The sequence below is a fragment of the Stigmatopora nigra genome, chromosome 4 (genome assembly GCF_051989575.1).
Source record: "Stigmatopora nigra isolate UIUO_SnigA chromosome 4, RoL_Snig_1.1, whole genome shotgun sequence".
Taxonomy (NCBI): domain Eukaryota; kingdom Metazoa; phylum Chordata; class Actinopteri; order Syngnathiformes; family Syngnathidae; genus Stigmatopora; species Stigmatopora nigra.
This window is the reverse complement of record NC_135511.1, coordinates 14,477,259-14,497,699: the sequence shown is the minus strand read 5'-3', so window position 1 is coordinate 14,497,699 and position 20,441 is coordinate 14,477,259. Positions and strand designations below refer to the sequence as shown.

The window sequence follows — 20,441 nt, the reverse complement described above, 5'->3', positions numbered from 1 at the left end:
AACAGGATTTCTTTTTTTTCCCATCATAAATGCAACATTTTTGTCCACATACTGTTTTTTAATGTGATGTTACTGCCCTGCCTTTAACGAGACCCCAAATAATTGTAGTGGAGACCAAAATGACTGAACAGCTGACCAAGCTAACAACTTGAATTGAATAGAATTGAATTGGTTGCCAGCCAATCGCATGGCACAAACAGACAATGACCAATCACACACACCTTGGGACAATATGAAGTGCTCAATCAGCCTGCCATATGTGTTTGTGTGAACCCCTAACCCACATACACACATGTATCTATTATAGTCTTTATAGGCTGTAAAACATATGGCCCGTGGGCCAAAAGTGGCTCATTAGGGGGCCCGATCCCCTGCTTTTTTTGACTCAGGTGTCGTAAAACTAGAATTTTGTGAATTCTGTGAGTAAGTACGCTGTCTTATTCAGTCTGTCAACCCATAGCATCAGGTGGTGTCAAACATATGGCCCGTGGGCCAAAAGTGGCCCATTAGGGGGCCCGATCCCCAGCTTTTTTTGACTCGGGTGCCGTAAAACTAGAATTTTGTGAGTAAGCGTGCTGTCATATTCAGTTTGTCGACCCCTGGCATCAAGTGGTGTCGAACATATGGCCCGTGGGCCAAAAGTGGCCCATTAGGGGCCCGATCCCCGGCTTTTTTGACTCAGGGTGCCGTAAAACTAGAATTTTGTGAGTAAGCGTGCTGTCATATTCAGTTTGTCGACCCCTGGCATCAAGTGGTGTCAAACATATGGCCCGTGGGCCAAAAGTGGCCCATTATGGTGCCCGATCCCCGGCTTTTTTTTGACTCAGGTGTCGTAAAACTAGAATTTTGTGAGTTCTGAGAGTAAGTGTGCTGTCTTATTCAGTCTGTCGACCCCTGGCATCAAAACTGTGCGGTCAATTTGAGCTAATGCGTTAACAATAAATGCTAAAATCCCCCAAAACTAACAGGAACTCACCAAAAATCAGCAGAAAGTGAGTAACACACAAAAATCTGCCTGTAAATCCCCCCCAAAACAATAGAAAATGAATTAAAACTAACCCCTAACAACGATATCGGTCCAATTAAACTTTAACTGACTCTGAAACAGAAAACCCAATGAGTTAAAATCCTATTTTTTTAAACTTCAGTGCCAACTCTACCCCTTGCCAATTGCTCATTTGGAACTCTGTGAAAAGGGACCAGGGACGTGTTAAAATAAAGGTCATACAGCAGGTTGGGGAGCGCCTCCTGAACAAGCCTTCGCTTAACACACACACAAAGGAAGTGGTCTTCACCGGGTAGCTAATGACCACTGGGGGCCCCTCGCCACTGTGTTGGGGTCCTTGTTCACAGAGTCCAATGGGCGGGGATCCATTTATATCTGCCTAGAAGAAGAAAAAAATCACCCATGTCCTGCTGCGATGCGTGCAGTAGAAGCACACGCTCTAGCACACACATACGCGCGCACACACATATGCACACGTATGCACACACAAATGCACGCACATTCCCTATTGGACACTCGTTTTTGAGGCTGCCACAGCGACACATGCAACATCGACGTATGCTTTCATTCTGGAACTTCTCGAGATGCGATCTTTCCAACTCCTTTAAGACTAAGGATTTTAAAATCGCACTCTGTTTTCTGTCCCTTTTTTCTCCTCCTCCTTTTCCTCCTCTTCCTCCTCCTTCTAGTTTCCTGTTACAAAGCCTGGGAGGGAGTTAAGCGCACAGCCCCCGATTCGACGTAGAAACTAAATGACTGGGATCTAAAAGCCCTTCATTTTCTACGTCGTTTTATAGCCAGAGGAGACTAAAGAAGGAGAAACGACAAGACAACAGGACATCGGTGACGATGTGGAATGATTTATAACTCGGAAAAAAAGAAGAGAAACTAAACGGCTGCTCAGAGGAGAAGAGGAGGAGGGCGACAGTTTGGGGTCTTCGGTTGAAGAAACGCGCAGCATCGCTTCAATCAAACACGTTGAAATGGTCATAAAAAGGTAAGTTTTGTCCTCTTGGTGATGGTTTATAGTGATGTGTTTGAATCTCACCTGTTTTCTTTATGTGCTGCATGGAAAGCGATGGTATGCATGTTTGATGTTTTGATTTTTTTGGGGGGTAACGGTTTTTTTCGGGTCTTTCGTTGTGGTACAACTTTATGTCCATTCATAGCGCAGTGTAAACAAAGCGCACTGCGGTCAGTAGCTGTTGGAGAGGATTTAACTCATAAGCATATATCATTTTAAATTGGAATTGTCAGAGATGTTTTATTTTTCGGATTGCTAGATTGGTTGTTCCTTGTCTTGTCTATTGGAGATGGTCTATTAGGATGTTGACACATTTCGAGTTTGATTGTCAGAGAACTTTTGGTCGCTTTTTTTTATTGATACTGATTAAATCAACAGTTTTCTTATCTTGGAGATGCTTTTTCGACTAGTATAAGGTTTCTTGATTGAAGCGCAGTGGGGGAAAGTCATCATCCTGGATGTCCTCTGAAATTCGTTTTTGTCCGTTGAAATAGCGTTAGATGTCGATTTAAATCATAAGAAACATATTTTTGTGATTTAACGACCTGTTGTCCCTCTTTTTTGTCTCAATGGGAAAAAGTATTCGCCCTTTTATAGGTATTGGTGCTTGAAATAAATGCTTTAATCCCATAAAAACACTCGTATCACATTTAATTTAGACCATAATCTTATTCATTAATTTTTCTGAACCGCTTAGTTTCACATGGGTCGTGGGGGGTGCTGAAGTATATCCCAGCTAACTATACTGGCAACCAGCAGGGGACAGCCAATTGCAGAACACAGTGAGTCGGACAGCCGCCATAATATTGACATTTAGTATATAAGTGTGACTATATGACCCGAGTTGTGATGTCCACATATGTGGAGAAAAGAAAAAAATCTCATGTAAAATGAGTAAAAACAGAAATATACTCTTTTATGGTCTCTAATATTATTCCAAATGTTTATGTTATGTGTTCTGACTCATTTAAATTGGGAAGAAGGGCTGTGCGTGTTAATCTTTGAGTTGGATTGGATGTTGCTAGGCGTCCAATCAATTTTATTTAAGAGAGATGGCAGCCTGGTGGATGAGTGGTTAGCGTTTCGGCCTAAGAATAGGTTCAAATCCAGGTTGGTGCACCTTTGTGGAGTTCGCATGCTCTCCCAGGGCCTGTGTGGGTTTTCTCTGGGTACTCTGGTTTCCTCTCACATTCCAAAGACATGCATGGTAGGCTGATTGGACACTAAATTGACCTTAGTGTGAGCGTGAATGGTTGTTTGTCTCCTTGTGCCCTGCGATTGGCTGCCCACCAATTCAGGATGTCCCCCACCTCTGGCCCGAACTCCGCTGGGATAGGCTCCAGCACCCCTTGTGACCCTAGTGAGGATAAAGCGGTTCAGAAAATGAGATGAGATGGCAGTGGTCAACTACTGTCAGTAGTGAAAATGGATTGGCTGTCGAGCACCGTCATTGGCAGCCAATGAGTTAAATGAGTGCCTTATTAAGGGTTAGCTTTGCTTGAGTGATTATTGTAATTATGGAGGTGGGGGCAGGCGTCCACTTATGGACAGAAAGGAGGTTTTTTTTTCTTCTTACGAGAAAAAAAGTGGTGGCTTGGAGGGGCTTTCTTTTACAAGCCGAATGGTGCCAGTGCTTGTTAACTAACAGACAACGTGGGAGGGGCGGAGGCTTTTGTTTCCTGGGGAGGGGGTTGGTTGCCATAGACAGTAATGTTTATGGTATGGAGGAGGTAGGATGTCTTAATTTGACTGCTTTTTGAATTTATAGTTTACTTCCTGTGTGAAATAGGGTCACATTGGTTTTTGGTTCTCATCAGTTCATTTTATCAGTGAAAATGTTGTAGAGGTTTTCTATGGGTTTTCCTTTAGTCCCAAAATGTTAGTTTCATTGAAGATTTAGTGTTTTGTGATTGAATGGCGACCAATCTTGGGTGTACCTTGTATCTCACAGGGTTAGGGGTTAGCTCACCTAATGAGAGCAAGTTGTAACAATTTAAAGTTAGCAAAAGGATTTTGAATAAAACCAGTGTATTTCAATATCCCGTGTGGTTGCTCACAGTTTTGGATTTGCCGTTACAGAGGATAATCCATCCCAAATTCTGTTTACTTCTGTAATTTGTCAAGTCAAATTGGAAAACCCCTTAAAAATAGACTTAATCCTTGTGTATGAATAAACAGAGTAGATTATGTTAGATTGAGAAAGGTTAAAGAAGGCTTTCATCAGGAGGTAGTAAATCACTTCCCCACCCACCCCTGTCATGCAAATGATTCTCAGTTTGAGAGAAAATCCTTAAAATCCACTTTTTATTGCACGATACACAACACACACACATTGACACGGAGGTAGCAGTTGGCCCCGGATGTTAATGACTCAATGGAGAGCGTCGATAGGACTCCTGCCGGCTTGATATCTTCATTGTAGGACGCACAATAGGCTCCACATCCTGACAGCTAGCCTCCTTTCCATGTTGCCTGATGTACCTTTTGTATTTTTTCTCTTTCACACTCGCAGATCCAAGCATGCATTAGTCTTAGAATATATACATCTATATTCACTAGTCCCATGACCAAAAGACCACATGCAACAGACCTGTCTATAAGTGTACATGTTCTTGTAGTTCCGTTTCATCAATTGTGCTACTCCATTCGACACCAATCAGTGTGAATATGTCATTCCCTTTAAAGGGAGTACATTGATAGTCCTTGACATGACAAGAAAATGATTTTCCCACATTAGAAATGTGGATGCATGCAAAGTATAACAACATGTCCTTGTGTAACCACAAACGGATGTAGTCAAGTTTTTGCCTGCTTGAGTATAGCTTCCCTCATTAGAAAAACACAGCCCTCTTTTGGTACTATGATGGATGGGGATTCAATTCAATTATTCAGATGCTCATAAGGGTCAGTACTGGTCTACATTAGGCCAGAGGCTGCGTACATCCTGGACTGGTCACCAGCCATTTGCAGTACAAAACAATGAATTGATCATAAGTCGTTTTTCAACTGTGCAGAAGGGATAATTAATGAATCATGTATGAAAATTGGTGCTCGGACGTTTGGTCGCCGGTCTTTTGGTACCTTTTGGTCCCCGGTCTTTTGGTCGCCGATCAAATGATGACGGAGTTTACTGTTGAAGCCAGCTTTCAAAATTATATTCATGAGAGAGAGTTTGATATCTAAGAGAGAGTGTTTAATATCTAAGAGAGAGTGTTTAATATCTAAGAGAGAGAGGTTAATATCTAAGTAGTTTAATATCTAAGTACATTTGACCGGCGACCAAACGTCCGGTCACGATGAAAATTAGGTCCAATTGTACCGCATATCTCGACTGAAAAGGTTCTGTAGTCTCATCTTGTTTAAAGTTCCAAGAAGAAAACACAACATCATCTACGCGACATCCATCCATCTCATTAAAATTCATATTAGAAATTAACTAGTCAACTAAACACACATTCATGATATTAATATCGCCCAATGGAGTTTCTCCATCTGTTCGTGAGTGCGCATCATCCTATTGCCTTCACCTCTGTTGGTTTTCAATTTTCCCCATGTGTACACATACTCTATGTGACAGAAACTGTGTGTTTTGACACCAAAGGGTCAACATTGCATCATGTCCGCTACATCGCCTCTGTGCCAGATGTCTCCTGCCTGCTCTATGTTTAATTGTCATCAGTGTGTCACATGCATCACGTCAACGCAACAGATACGGCAGTCCGCGTGGCGAGCAGCTGAATTCACAGTAAACTCCCGTGATAATAGGACTTTTCCAGCTTATATAACAATTTGCGCTGAAGATCACACACAACCTATTCAGTCCTTGTTCAAGCCTGATATGTCTCAAAATGATATACCGTATTTTCACGACTATAAGGCGCACCCTCAATGAATGATTTTTTTTTCCATATATAAGGCGCACTGTATTATAAGGCGCACTGTCTATTTTGGAGAAAATTTAAGACTTGAGTGCGCCTTATAGTCGTGAAAATATGGTAATTGCTATTGACTTCCAGGTTTGAAGCACTCACTACACAGTCACCTCTAGAGCCAGCCATTGTTGATGTTTTGGATTTTTTTGTATAAAATCTTGCAGTGGGGGAGGAGCTATATGATGGAAGATGTTGTAAACTAAGATGGCACCTGCATATTTAACAGTATTGTTTCAGTTCAGGCGTTTGTGTTTTTTAATATCCGACAGTGGTTGTTTTTCATTTTTAATTTTCAGTTTTTTTCCCAGATATAAGGCGCACTGGATTATAAGACTCACTGTCTATTTTGGAGAAAATTTAAGACTTGTAAGTGCGCCTTATGGTCGTGAAAATACAGTAATATAGTTTGAAAGGATGAAAAACATTTTGCCGAGCAGCAGAAGTATCAAAGACAAAGGGCTTGCACCCTTGATGGTTTGATGAATTTAATTTAGACATTTAAAAAAGCACACACGTCTTTTGTAAAGTATGATGCAAATTCACTGTGACATGTACCAAGCGATAGTTCAGGCTAGGCCAGATGCAAGTCTGGAGAGTTGAACAGATGGGTCGTGCACATTGAAATCTTGGTGTGCGTGTGTGTTTGTGTTTTCTGCCAGCGGGTTAACAACTGGAGATAAGGTTGGGCTGGACAGCCTTATGTTTAGAGATGCAGGCAAACAAGCCGTTTGTTACAATAATGGGATTTGTCAAGGTGTACTTGAATGTGCCCGTGTTATTGGTATTGCTGATTGGTTCGTTATGAAGGTGCATACACTTACTAGACACTTCATCTGGTACTCCGTTACACAGCTAAGATACTTAAAGAGTTAAAGCAGGGGTTGAGGACCTATGGCTCGGGTAGAAGCATATCTTGTTGATATTAAATAATGGATATCGCGTAACTGTCTGAGTTAGACCTTTCCAATTCTTATTGTTTTGTACTATTTAGTTATTTAATGCATATTCTATAGCAGGGGTAGGGAACTTGCGGCTTGGGATCCACGTAGCTCTTTTGATGGGTGCATTTGGCTCTTTGCTAACCTGTGAGTTAAAATATGGAAATTGCTGGTGACAGAACTGAGATATTACATCTAGAACTGCTTTAATCTTCATATTTTTTGCAGTAGACTCTTCTGGAATGCATCTTCTGATTGATTAGCAACAGCATAAGAATCTTTTTAAAGAAAATTCATGTTTTTCCACTTTAAAAGTGGTGAAATTACAAAAAAAAATTTGAAAAGGCACTTGTTTACATGTATGTATTTTGACTTTTAAATTCGTAGTATGGCTCGCAAGGAATAACATTGGAAAATATGAATTTTTTGTGGCTCTCTTCATTAAAAAGGTTCCCGACCCTTGAGTTAATGTATTGCATCTTAGCTTAGGTTAAACTGTATCACATATTCTGCCTCTACATTGACTGCGGTATTGTTATGAGTTTACTGATGTTATCAGGAAAGAAATTGGTTTTAAAAAAAAGTCATCCAAAGTGGTGTTGAACGGCAATTCATCATCATGCTGAGACATCTTTTATTTAAATACACATCCGAAAGAGTTATGTAAAAATTCCACAAAGAACACAGAGCAAAGGAAACGATATTACAGTCAAATCAAAAGCTTTTCGACCCCTTTCTCACAGTACACTGCACAAACTGCAGTCCACTCCGAGCACTTTAACTAACGCCTGTTGAGACATTTCTGTCAGGCCTCTGGATGAAGAATCCTGTGATTTTGGCAGGGGCTGTGATTGCAGTTGTTGCGAGACAAGACGCTTTTGCTCCTCTAGCAACTTATACTTCACTTTGATCTGTCTCTCTCTCTTTCAGTCTGACTCTGTCTCTCTCTCTTTATCCGTCAGTACATCCCTCCAAGTACTTGTTTTTCCTCACTGCAGGTAGCCTACCGGGGTCCTTTTTTTTGCATGGCCAGAGAGTAGGCACTTAGCACTCATAGAGCTCAAATGGAATTGATCAGACAAGTGCACGGTCAGCATTTTTTTTTTTTAAGCCAATGTGCCTCGGGAAAGTAGTGTAATAAACCGTATGGTGTCTCTAATTGCACTGCTTTTTTTTGCTTTAAATGTCCCAGTAGAAGCAAATCAATTCAGTTAAATTAAATGAATTGGAGTCGGTATAATCTTCCAAAAAGGCTTTTGTAGACTCAAATTATAAAGCATATGGTTTAATAAATATTTGTTGCTTTCAATGAATGATGTAAACCTTGTTCCTGAAGAAATCAATAAATTAATAAACCTCCAGGGTAGACTGTTTTCCATGGAAGTCATACCAATGGAAAATTCAATATGGCGCACCCAAGTGATTCTTTGGGGCAAATTAGAGTGATTCTTTGGGGCAAATTAGAAGAATACCGTATTTTCACGACTATAAGGTGCACCGCATTATAAGGCGCACCCTCAATGAATTACATTTTTTCCATATATAAGGCGCACTGGATTATAAGGCGCACTGTCTATTTTGGAGAAAATGTAAGACTTTGAGCGTGCCTTATAGTCGTGAAAATACTGTAATTGCTACTGACTTCCAGGTACGAAGCACTCAGTACACAGTCACCTCTTGAGCCAGTCATTGTTGATTTTTTGGATTTTTTTTGTATAAAATCTTGCAGTGGGGGAGGAGCTATATGATGGAAGATGTTGTAAACTAAGATGGCATCTGCATATTTAACAGTATTGTTTCAGTTCAGGCGTTTGTGTTTTTTTAATATCCGACAGTGGTGGTTTTTCGTTTTTGGTTTTCTGTTTTTTCCATATATAAGGCGCACTGTGTATTTTGGAGAACATTTAAGACTTTTAAGTGCGCCTTATAGTCGTGAAAATAGGGTATACAAACTCAGATCAAGCCAATCTTTTTACAATTTGAATATTTTATGGGATAAGCCTGTTCTTTCTGACTAGTAATTTTCAGGCTGATTGGTGTCATTTTTTAAACAAATTGATTCCTAATCCTGCGACTGTTATTAGACATGTTTGGTTGGTTATATGGAAGCTATGGATGAAGTGTATATAGAAGCTTTTTTGGGGCTCTTCCAAGTGAATGCACTTTTGCATAATGTATGAATCTTAGATGGAAGTAGCGGAGAGGGCTGACCTGTTTGTTTCTTACCAGCTGACCACTGTCGGCCATCTGCTTTCTACCAGTCGTGGCTTCATTTTTTTGTCTCTTAAGATAGAACCCATCACTTTTTTCATTCGATTTAATAACAAATGTTTTTACCTATCATCATATGCTATTCCCAGACTGTTTTAAAAGCGAATATTTTTTGGCTCACCCTTGTAAAAAAAGCACAAGTACTGACCTTTTAAGATGTGTACCACTATAAATGTTACAATTTATGTCTGATCTGAATGTTCTCTCAAAATGTGCAAAGTTATAAAGCTTTAGTCAGGGAGGTCATTTCATCAGCGTTTTCTAAGCCGCATTGACATTACAGGATTTAAAATGGGCGTCAGGGTTTTTCACTGTTCACTGTAGGATTTCCACTCTTAGGTCCGTTTTTTACGATATACCTTATATGAGGTAAGATAAGTGGCTGGAGACCAGTATTACGAGAAGTTTTATTTTGTCTGGGTCTCAATGCCACCTGCTCTAGTTTTTTTTACTGGAAACATCCTTTTGAATAGATTACAGAAATGTGTGTCAAAGTGGCGGCCCGGGGGCCAAATCTGGCCCGCCGCATCATTTTATGTGGCCCGGGAAAGTAAATCATGAGTGCTGACTTTCTGTTTTAGGATCAAATTAAAATTAAAAGTATAGATGTATATTACATTTCCTGATTTTTCCCCTTTTAAATCAATAATTGTATTTTTTAAGTCATTTTTTCTGTCTTTTTAGTTCAAAAATCATTTTGTAAAATCTAAAGATATATTAAAAATCTAAAATAAACATTGTTTTAGATCTATAAAAACTGAATATTCAGGGATTTTAATCCAGTTCTTTTAATCCATTTATATTTAAAAAAAAATCTAAATATTATATCTAAAATGGTCCGGCCCACCTGAAATCAAGTTGACGTTAAAGCGGCCCGCCAACCAACCCAAAGGTGTTAAAAACATGTTCTCATGTGAAAAATGTTGTCTGGAAAGATATGGATTGATTAATTTGTTCTTTTTTGTTTGTAGATTGAGGAAATTTCATTATAACGTTTTTCCAATAGTAATAGTACAATCTGATGTAAACCATTATGTCGCTCACCATTTTTACTCTACTGCATCTTCTAGTTTTATTCCTTATTTTGCATCCACCCATCGTGACTACAACTGCGAACCATAAGCTTGATTGGGAAGAAATGGTAAAGTTCTCAGTGGGAAATTTGGTACGCAAGCCAACTGTTTTTCGGGGGCGTTTTGAGAGCTCAGTGGAGTTTTGTTTGGACTGACTCAGTATAAGTTTTAAGGCCATGTGAGTGTGTGTGTGTGTGTGTGTTGTTTTTGTATTCTTGTCTTATTATTTTGGTTGCGGTGCCACGTCAAAGCTGTTCGGATCTCAATGAATGCTGACATGCATTTTGTTCAAAGTCACTGGCACTTTTTCTTTGTACGTCTCTGTGTATTTTTGAATGCTTTTGCATACTCAGCAGCTCAGCCGATGCCTTTTTTTCCCTTGGTTATGCATCCAGATAGGTGCAGTCAACCAGTAGAGTGTATGTGTGTGTGTATGTGTATTTTCATTGTGGTATCAAGAGCATGGTATTTTGTTTTTACGACAGGGCCTTTTGGCATTGTTCTGGTCTAACAGACCCTCCCTACTGTGGGGCTGCCCGTAAGTGGCAGGAAGTGCCAGTAGCACACACTGCATGAGCGCCCCCGCGTACTGTAATGCACATGCAGCCCTATCCATGCTAACGCCTCGTAAAGTTTTAAAAAGATAATAAATCGTAACCCCGTGGCAGGCAGGCTGGTAAACGGATGCTTATACGGGTAGGTTTCGTATCCAGGCTAATGGTCTCTCTTCAGGGTAGGTACTACTATACAAGGGGCCAGTCCAGGCTTATCAACTGGAGCTTAATTAGCATTTCCTTGAGCTTAAGTGTGGGCGTTGCTCAGCCTTGGGAAGTTGGAACAACCTATTGCCTTTCCAAACTGTGTTTTTCTAAAGTTTTGAAGGTTGACTACACATTTTCTTTTGTGCCCTTGCTTTCAATTGAAGCATTTACCTATCCTGAACTTGCTGAACTCCAAGCTCATATCAAATGTTTGGAACAAAAATTAGCATTTAAAAGAAAAAAATGAATGTTTTTTTATTTCTAAAAGGTGAAATGATGTACTCTGTAATCACAATGTTCAACCAAACCATATTGTTAATCAACTTCTTTTCAGAAAAGGAAAAGTTTGCCCTTGCAAAAGTATCTTTTTACTGTTTAACTTGACATTTTTGTAAAAGGAAAGACTCTATTCTCGTTTACAATAGCCAATCAGAGACTGGAGAGAAAGTGTCACCCAGTTTAATGGAACTCTTAAATCTACATCCAAATTTCTAAGGCTAAAACACAGTTTCAGTTGGTTTCAAAAGATGTCCTGAGATGTTTGAGGTTTATTTCTTCCTCAGAATTTGTTTTGAGATTATCTATGATCAAACAATCAAAGACAAAGCCGTATTGTAGTATGGGAAAGAAGTAAGATGCAATCCCCTCCCTGTGCCTAACTAATTAGATTCCACCTCTAGGATGCCAGTGTAGCAAGTCTAAAAACATTGGATCCCACAAGCCAATGCTGCTTTTCTTCATTAGGCAGTAAGCGATACAGTGCTCACAGCATCTGCTGACTCTTCCTTGTCTCTCTTTGCCTCTGCGTCCTTACAAAGGTTTATGAAACATAGCTCCAATTTTTTACTCCAAAAACAGATAAAAGCTCAAGTACATATCTTGTCCAAATTGCTGTTGTTTTTTTTGCCGGCGTTGCAAACTTCTCTCCTTAATAGTATATTGGCTTTTTCATGCTGGAGGGCAAGTACAGGTGGAAAATGGATTACTATATATGCAAATCTACTTTCAGAATGCATGCACTCTATGCAATATAGTTGTATGGTTACATTAGACAGCGATTAAAAAAAAATCTGTTGGTGTAGGTTTGACTGATATTTTTTGTTTGTTTGGTTGGAGAATACGAAATAGATTTTAGTGTTACTTTACCAAGTTGTTCTTCCCCACAGTTTACTTGGTAGTCACAGGTGCTCGGACGTTTGGTCGCCGGTCTTTTGGTCACCGATCAAAATGGTGACAGAGAGTTTACTGTTGAAGCCAGCTTTTAAAATTATATTCACGAGAGTTTAATATCTAAGAGAGGGAGTTTAATATCTAAGTACTGTTTAATATCTAAGTACATCTGACCGGCGACCAAACATCCGGCGACCAAACGTCCGGCGACCAAACGTCCCGCGACCAAACGTCCGGCGACCAAACGTCCGGCGAACGAACGTCCGGCGAACGAACGTCCGGCGAACGAACGTCCGGCGACCAAACGTCCGGCGACCAAAATGTCCGGCGACCAAACATCCGGCGACCAAACGTCCGCCGACCAAACATCCGGCGACCAAACGTCCGGTCACGTAGTGTTTATTTAACATGCTCGTTTCCTTCACATATTACTGTTACTTATTTCTCTTTTGACTAAACAGCACGGTTATTATGGTGCCTTTCGTTCTTTTTTTAAGAAATTGAGAGAAAAAAATACGATCTGTCTGGATTCCTCACCTCAGAAATCCAGACCTAAACTCTATAAACAGTATTTCCCAGTATTTGTCCTTTCCAGAACTTTTTAACATGGTGTTGACTATAATTTATGCATGTTTTTTTTTTCAATTTGCCATCGGGCCAGCAATATATACACTGTTAACTCTCTCCAGTGTCAGTTTGTAAAACTAAATTATTTAAAAAAGAGGCTTTCATGTACAGCGTAATTTAGACTGAAAGGGGCAATTATTTTATTTTAAAGGCTTATTTAACCCAAGGTTTAATAAGGCTATCACTGGTTTACGTCCTATTGGGCCCACCGTGAGACAACAACCCCCACGCATTTCCCTTGAGCCCAGCTGTATCAGCAGCTGCAGCTATAAAAAAAAATAATTCTGTTGTGAAGGTGTTAGTCTAGATTGTGTGCTACGAACGTATTGGAAGAGTGGCACAGTCTTTCAGCCTTTAATTCTACTGCAGACTCACCTTTGACCCTTAGTGGTTGGACTGCCCTAGTGTTGCTCTATTCCCAAGTCCATTGCTCTTAGCTGGATGATAATAGACTGTGTGAGGTGACAGATAGATGGAGATAAATAAACTGAAAGACACGGAACACTTTGTGGGTTGAAGACAGGGAGAGAAAACAAGATTGGGTTGCCAGGTGAGTTGCAGGCGCACTGACAGAAGAAAAGAAAAGATGGTTGTGGTCTGTTTTTTTATACCAAAGGGCTTTTATACCTTTTCTGCTTTAGGCTGTCAAGCCATTCATGCAGTTGACTGTGTAGACACACTGTGGAATCCAGTAAATAATAATTGTGTTCTGCAAGACCCGTTCGTTTTCAGCTGATCGATATATTTTGGAATTGGATATCGTTAGTGCCAAGTCAAAGCTTGGGTAAGTGAAAGGGAGGCAGGGAAGTTTAGGGTGAAGCCACAAAAATCATATGAATTAGAAACATGGCTTGCTGTGGTCAGTCTTGTGTGGGAAGAGTGAGACATTTTGGGTTGATTTTTTATTTTTTTTTGCTTAAAACTTTGTGGCAACAGTTTGGGGAAGGCCCTTTTCTATTCCAGCTTGACTGATGCACAAAACAAAGGGTTTAAAGGCATGCTATGATGAGTTTGGAGTTTCTTCGTCATCTCGATTTTACATAGTTTAGACTCTATTCACCGAATACTCGAAAATTAGGATGCAAAAGTCGAGCACATGTTCTGAATCAATGGGATTTTTGACCTGAGGCTCAACTTGTCGACAAAAAACTTCGAAATGTATTCATGCTTGGTACCCAAAATTTTACTGCTTACAGCTTCTTTCCATGTTTCACTTGTTTTTATGACTATTTTCTGGAGGAAATCGACACATTGCGACCATCTAATGCTACGTTTTGAACCTTTATCCAAGATTTTTTTGCGTTAGGAAAAAAAAAATATGGCACACAATTGACAGGATAGTATTCCATTGAATGTTTTTTTGCTTATTCCATTTTATGTAAAAGACAAGGGTGGAAAGTCTAGATTTTATATTATATATTTTTAGCCTGAAACCATGCAGACAAGATGTAGTAAATGCATTAAACCACAAACACACGTACACACCTTTTTTCAGGCTGTTTGTGTCAAATAATCAATATCACTCCTCTTAAAAAAGGTCTGAAACTAATCAGAAGAGACAGTTAGAAAAAAAATGGGGGGAAAGGAGAGGGGGGTTCCATTAAATGCATTTAAAACCATCTCACAATGTCTTTGCTGATCAAATCTGCCCTGCTTGATGCAAAAATGACGATTATTATGAGTTAAAAGCCGAATCTTACCAAATTAAATGAAATGAATGAAATTGGTTCCTTTTTTTGAGATGAATAAACAGCCAGGTATCCAAGCACTTTGTATTCATCCACTTTTTCATATTTTTAAAGCCCAGCATCTTTGATTTGGGAAACCAGGGTTAGATTTCTCAAACAATTTGTGTTTCACTCCCTCAGGAGATGGCCTTGCGTTTTAATTAATTGATTTTGAAATTCACTTAGCTGCGGCGTATGTGTGTGTCTACAGTGGAGACATGCTTGTTTGTGAGTTATTTGCAGTTTTCTACACCAAGCGATCCCCTGACATGTTGATGGATAACAGGAGTGGAAGTGTGTCTTCTTTCTTTGTATATTCCTGAGTAGAGAATTCGAATACAAAAGCAGGTAAAAAGCAGTTAAAAGTCGTCATTTATTATGAAAGTGGCCGTGCAGATGAGAAGTTTGTAATGATAATAATAATCGGACATAGGCTTTAGCTCATTGTCATCATATCCAGAACTGTGTATGACAAAATTGGTAGTACTTCTCCATAAGGTGCGTTTTCTCGGCAAAAAAACCCAAATAAGTGATAATTTCGGACTCGTAAATGGCATTTTGCCGTTATGGATACATCACATCACCCCCGATTGGATCACTTACCTCTCACTGTCTTTCACTTACCTCCAGTCAGCCATTAGGAGGCAGATCCAACATCTTTTCATACTACCTCACCCCGAAATTATTACACAGGAGGGATTGTGTGTTGTGCTACCGCAAGTTTAGAGTCCTGATGGATGTGGGGGAAAAACTGTCCTTAAACCTATTTGTCCGTATTTGTGGGACCTATAGTGTCTGCCAGAGGGCAACAGCTGCAACAGATTGTTAATTGAGACCTTCTCACACAGACGCTGTATTTGCCGTTAAAAAAAAATGACAGTTCGGCTTATATGCGCACTAATTTGAGAAAATGGGAAAATATTCTGTCATATATGTCCCCTTTTTTTCTATCTGTGCAACTACCTGAGCTCATACCTGTGAGTCCATGTGTGTAATTTGTCTTTAGCTTCTGCTGCATGTGCAGTCGTGTTGTTCTCCATCTGCTGTGCGCTGCGATTGACCGCCTCATCTATTATGCAGAATCAACATTGTCCATTTGTAAGCTGCTTTCCACTGTGGAGTATTGCTTCAGGTTTAGGCTTCACCAAGGTTGAATTGTTATCTGTTTGGGCTACTTGAACGTTGTACAACTGACTGTGACTGTACTGTGTGTTCTGCCAGGTCCACACTACACTGTCTTTCTACATTAATTTGTATGCATTTGCTTTTATGTCTGTGTGTGCTTCTGCTTTTGTTTCACTGAGCCGGTGTGACTCTTTTTGTGTGTTTGTGGCTTCATTGGGAATGGGAATTAGCGCATGTGGGTACACCTAATGTCTTTGTGTTTCCGTCAAGGTAAACAGTGCGTTTATACCTGTATTTATAAATTGGCAAAAATGTTCTGCATAAAAATGGAACACATCGATACAAATCGTTCAAAAACATTGTCATCCTATTGGATATGCAACTTCACACAGCTGCAGCAAAAAGATTAAGTATAAATTGCATGCTGTTATAGTCTATGATGATGATTTATTTGCTTGTTGGACACAAAGGTTGAGCAGCTGTTTCCTTTAAATCTAAACGTTAACTTAAAACAATTTTGGTCAATAGATTCACTGATCCTTCTCATTTATTTCAATAAATACTAGTCTTTTTGCGTTTAACCTCTTTTGAGCTATTTATATCAGTGGAAAAGACAAATTACACTCTGGCTCTAATGCTGGGTCCTTTTTAGAAAGTCTTAACCCAAAGGCAAGGGTGGTACTGGAATTTGGCTTTACATGGCCACAGAGATTTTGGGATACTTTTTGGGAGATGTGTGTTTATAAAAGATTTTTTTGTTTGCTTTTCTTGATAATTTTCTAGCCTTGATATTCCTCAAACAGATAAATAAATGAAAGAACCCTTTTTTTGGAGTATTGCCACCATCTAAACCATTAAGTTGAATTAAAAACAACATAGAGACAGACCTATTTGGTTACTTTTAAAGAGAGGGAGATTAAGTGATTAATTTCTATTCCACAGAAGCACGTTCCTTTTCCTTTTTCATGTTTAATTCAGCATAATAGCTGTCATATTCATTTGAAGCACTCGTTTTTTTACGGCAGTCTGCTGCAAATCGTCACAATCTGCAAATGAGTAAAATCCTTCCTTTTAGTGGACCATAAGGAATCCATCTTAAATCTTGCATGTAAACAACGATAAACATGTTACATATTAAATGACTTACTGCAGAAAAACACATCTAAATTCAATTAAAAAGTCTCTAATGTGATTAAGAAATATGCTATGCAGATTTATAACAATATCAATGAATCAAGCCAACATCAAAAGTATCACCAAAGCTTTATCTCAAGTTTATGACCACAATAAAAGTAAACATTCGTCCATTTGACATTTAAATCGATTAGTGACAAACTCATTTAAATAGGCTGAAGGATAAAAAGAGCCACCCGATTGGATGATTCCTAAGAATGAGTTCAAAGTATTTCTCTATTTTGTAAAAGACCCAGCAAGCAAGCATACAAGTGGAAATAAAGCAAACAACACCCTAAAAAGTATTTTCACAATGATGGATTCTGTATTTTTTTTATTTCCCATTGGGGAAGTATGAATCTTCTCAGCAAGAAACCAAGGAAAACTGAAAAACAGTATGTAAATGGAAGCATTGACAGAAAAATAGTATTCATTAAATGGCTTGAACAGCACACTGTAAAAGAAGGGATAAAAAATAAAAAGTAAAATAAGATACATTAAAAACTTGACCAAATTGGAGATGCATACTTACCTATTTTTTCCGACTGCGTCAACAAAATGTCCTACTTTTCCCCTTTAAATATTTCTAGTGTGAAAGCAATTGGAATTTCAACAATCACATAAAGCCGCCTGCAATAAATATTTCATGATTAATATGTCTTGATAATACAGTACAATTCCGTAAAGCTGATATATGTAACCATCTGTGCCTATGATTTAGAGTACTGTTCATTTACGTTTGACAGCAGCTATTGGAGCCTATTAAGAAAATATAATAATAAATCTGCGGTGAAAGCTGACAGCCCAGCTTGAAGATTAGAATTTTTTTTTATTTTTTTTATTATTTTATTTTTTATTGCTTGTCACTTTTTAGTAAGATTTTCCCACTCTGACAAGGATAAACCACAAGGCGGGGAGAATTTGGCTCTTTGGATGGGATTACATTGTAAGACGGTGATCAACAGTCAAGCATATCATTTTAATGTCCTGACATGGTTTAGCATAGCAACAGGCCTGTTGTGTTGACAAGATAGTCATTGTTGCTCATTAAGTTTGTTGTGTTGTAGAATAGGGTGTTGTGTGTTAATACTGATTTTTTACCAGCCATTAATCATGTAAGCATATGTATGTCATTAATTATGGAATCATGAGAAAACTCAAAAATATGGAGGTGATTTTTTTTGGAAGGTTCCATTTGGATAACTCATATCGTAGAAAATGTTAGATTATTTGGGTTTGTTTCCTTTCCAATTTTACGTTGTCATCTAAACCAAGTAGAAATACGACAAAAACAACTGGAATTATAATTCATTTTGGAAAAAAGTACTCGTAGATTTTGCCGAAATGTTCAACACAGTTGCATCAATCAAAAATAATGATCAAACCGCGATACGAGATCTCATGAGCGCAGTGTATCAATTATCAATTATATTGGTGTGCGATATTATGGAAATTTGATGTGACTGTACACATAGCAACATAACAACAAGAACTTATAAACATAAAACACTTTGCAATGTGCTGAGACTCACATGATGTGACGCTGCACAAGTTATACAAGTAAGCCTATTTATTTCTCAGAGTCACTAGACCAGGGGTGGGCAAACTTTTCGGCCCGGGGGCCACATTGACTTTAAAAATTTGACAGATGGGCCAGGTCAGCACAAGATACGATACATATAAAAAAGTGCATCCGTTAACAGTACAAATGAAACAGAAACAGAAAAAAAAGGACTAAAGTATTAACATACTCATCACTCATCATTAAAGTAAAAAGTACAAAGTAAAGTAAAAAGGAATGTATTAAGAAATATTAAAATGTTATTTAAAAAAAGGGAGGGGCTGTAAAACCTGAAAAACAAATAAGAGTGGACAGACCTACTGCCACTGGCTTCTGCGTGATGGCGCCATCTTGGAGTAAAAAACAACAACAATTGGACAGCGTCGGCGGGTCGGATTAAAAAGCCTAACGGACCGTATGTGGCCCGCGGGCCGTAGTTTGCCCATGCTGCACTAGACTTTTCTGTAATTTGTTTCTTGGACCAGACTCAAATTTTCCAATTTAGAGAAATACAACAAAAAAAACAATCCGACACAATAGATATATTTTTTTCTAATATTGCTGTTAATTTATAATTCAACCCTTTTTCTAACAGACACGTTATATTGAAGCTCCAATTGGAGGAACATACTGTACTTTTGTTGCCTCACATGGCAACGTCCTTATCAGTTTTCAGCCTTAAATTGCCATGGAGTAGTCAACCCTCACAGTTATATGTAATTGAACAAGAAGCGTCACGGGATGTCATGTGTCTTGCATTTGGCTGCTTCGCTTTCTTTAGAATGGCCAGAGGACACTGTTAATAAGACACCAAAGAAAAATTCCTACTTGAATCCATAATAATGGCGTCCTTTTTTTATTCATTCATCACAGAGAGCTCAACAATTAATCAAATGGGTCTATTCATGAGCACAACTTTCCTCATTGCCCTCATTTCCGACATCCAAAATGCCTTGAGTGATGTCAGTGAATAAGAATATTAGGCTAACAGTTATGAAAGGGGAATCAGAATGCATGATTACGCGCTGTATGGAAAGTTGTCTGAAGCTATGCAAGTAACACTTTGCTTATCACTAAAGTACTTCAAAATGTCAGTCAGTGTGATATTACTTTAGTATAGTTATAGTGAGAGTTCAAACCCGCAAGTCATTGTGACCTCGAGCTAAATTAATATAAATTGAGTTCAACAAATGTTCCCATAAATGTCTTCTACATTACATTAAAACATTATAGTATTATAGCCCTTATTGCAGATTCTCATAGTAAAATTAGAAGTGACCTCATATTCATATTTTTCTAAGCCATAAGTCTGTTAGTCAGTTTTTTGCATGCACTGTTTTTCATATTTTAATTTTTTTAAATTATTTTTGCCACTTTTTTTAAAGAAATGATTAGGTTTGCTACTTTTTGTCACATTCTAAAAAATATTTTTGCCACTTTTTAAAAGAAATGCGTATGTTTGGTACTTTTCTTCACATTCTCTGTTTATTATATTTTCTTTTTAAACAAAAAATCATAATATAGCTTTTTTTAATTATAAAATCCTGCTACAACTATGAAGATTACACCATATTTTACTTCTGCTCAATAATACAGACTTAATATAATAAAGATAAATGGGAATATTGACTTTTCAGTTCAATATTTTTTAACTAAATACATAAAAGTTGAATCAATCCGTTCTCATGCTGATCTCAGTCAGATATTTTCCCTTTTTTCACCAAATCTTTCTTTCTAACTGCATCATACCTTAATTATAACTTGCAAATTTGGTCATCAACTACCAATCAATTTAATGTTTTATACTTATAACTGATTTACATACTTTTAGTTTTTTTTTTTTTTTAATCTTGTTGGTTAAATAAGAGTCACTGCACAATTTCAACTAACACATCCTGATTGGACTTCACCACATCACCATAGCTTACCATCACACATTGTGAAAAATCAGCCCCTTGTATGTTTTTTAATAAAGTTCTTTTTTTCAGGGCGAGCACCTGCTTCCAAACAAAAAAGTCTCTGTTACACATAGGGCCTTTTCACGGTGAATTAT

At 38.4% G+C, this 20,441-nt stretch overlaps 1 protein-coding gene across 1 annotated transcript in view; it reads left to right on the top strand.

The window, feature by feature from the left end:
- Window positions 1–1,425: 1,425 nt before the first annotated feature.
- LOC144195634 (semaphorin-4C-like) overlaps window positions 1,426–20,441 on the top strand; it is a 71,269-nt gene continuing 52,253 nt past the window's right edge. Inside the window, exon 1 of the mRNA XM_077715406.1 lies at window positions 1,426–2,003. The gene's annotated coding sequence lies outside the window, so the exon portion shown is untranslated. The remainder of the gene's footprint in view (window positions 2,004–20,441) is intronic.